Here is a 2,045-nt window from a genome sequence, read left to right on the forward strand (position 1 = left end):
ATGATGGCAGAGGGCCAAGCGCTGCCAATCACGTGGAGGAAGGTGTGGCAATCAAACGTTCACGAACTCCGAAGGTGCCCAGAATGGTTTATGGATTTTTTTTTTTTTATTGAGGCTTTAATCCTGCCCTTTATGACTTTATAAGTCTGTAAGTTGGAACCTTGATAGAATAGAATGGAGCAGAAAATAAAAGAATAGAATAGAATGAATAGTACAGCATTAGAATAGAACAGAGAAAGGAATAGATAGTATAGAATTAGAATAGAAAATAATAGAATAGAAATAGAATAGAATAAGATTCAGAATAGAATAGAATAGAGAAAGGAATAGATAATAAAATATATAATTAGAATATAAAATAATAGAATAGAATAGAAATAGAATAGAATAGAGAATCGAATAGAATAGAATAGAGAAAGGAATAGATAATAAACTAAAGAATTAGAATAGAATAGAAATAAGAATAGAAAAGAATATAATAGAATTAAGAAGAGTAGAGTAGAATAGAATAGAACAGTAGAATAGAGAAAGGAATAGATAATAAACTAAAGAATTAGAATAGAAAATAATAGAATAGAATAGAAATAGAATAGAATAGAAATAGAATAGAAAAAGATTCAGAATAGAATAGAATAGAGAAAGGAATAGATAATAAACTAAAGAATTAGAACAGAAAATAATAGAATAGAAATAGAATAAAATAGGATTCAGAATAGAATAGTACAGAATAGAATAAGGAATAGAATAGAACAGAACAGAACAGAACAGAGCAGAACAGAACAGAATAGAATTCTTTATTGCCCAGCATTCTGTATTCTTTATTTGTCTTTGGTGCAGATGCTCTCTGTTCATGAAAAGAAAAAGGTTAAAGTCACAGTCGGGTAGTTCCTGGGCATGGAAGGTGTGGCTTCGTCGGGGTCTCCTCTTGAGTTGGGTGGGCTGAGGCCTCTCCAGAATCAGGTGACCAGGTGGAATGCGTTGCTGAGAACCAGTGGTTAAGAGGCTGGGCTAGAAACAGGGAGACTGGGAGTTCTAGTCCTGCCTTAGATATGAAAGCTAGCTGGGTGACTTTGGGCTGATCACCAGGAGACCAGGAGTTCTAGTCTTGTCCTGGCCAAGAAAGACAGCTAGGTTATTGGGCAAATCACCAGGAGACGGGGAGTTCTAGTCCCGCCTTCGGCACCAAAGACAGCTGGGTGATTTTGTGCCAATGACCAGGAGATCGGGAGTTCTAGTCTCATCTTGGGGAAGAAAGACAACTAGGTCATTTGGGGCCAATCACCAGGCGACCGGGAGTTCTAGTCCCACATTAGGGATGAAACCCAGCTGGGTGACTTTGGGCCGATCACACTCTTCAGCCAGTCCACCTTACAGGGTTATTGTGATCTCGATGAAAAAAAAAAGATGAAGGACTATTCTGAATGTTTGCCAGCCGGGGAATTCTGGGAGCTGAAGCCCAGACGTCTCTAAAGTCACCAATGCCGGGCTAAATTCACCCAGGACTCTGGGTGCGAACTGTGCCCCACAAACCAAAAACGGTTCAGAGGTGAGAATCAGACCTTTTGCAAGTTGCTCGCCTATCGGAATTTATCTATGATTTCCCTTTGGCCAAGTTCCTCCCACCACATGAACTCATTAATCTTAGTTTATAAGCCCTAATGGCAGCTTAATTAATCACCCCACCTCTTCCTCCCCGTTGTTCTGACTATTACTAAACGCAATTTATGGCTCCTGCCAAGCTATTTCCAAGGACTGGAGGGCAGGATCTGGGCCAAATTTAGGCCCATTTAAAGAGATCTGGGAAATAGGATGAATATAGATAACAGATAGAGCTGGAAGAGACCTTGTAGGTCATCTAGTCCAACCCCCTGTCCAAGCAGGAGAAAGGATTTTGTTTGTACTAAAATGAGATCAGAAAGGGACTTGGTTTTAAACATGTTAGTAGCACCCTAAGAATGAAAAAGGGGATAAATAATAAATATCTTTATTAATGACATAGATGAGGAACTAGAAGGAGAACTTACCAAATTTGCAGGTGATACTAA

Source organism: Pseudonaja textilis, chromosome Z (assembly GCF_049901715.1).
Source record: "Pseudonaja textilis isolate UNSWEBS1 chromosome Z, rPseTex1.2, whole genome shotgun sequence".
NCBI classification, from domain to species: domain Eukaryota; kingdom Metazoa; phylum Chordata; class Lepidosauria; order Squamata; family Elapidae; genus Pseudonaja; species Pseudonaja textilis.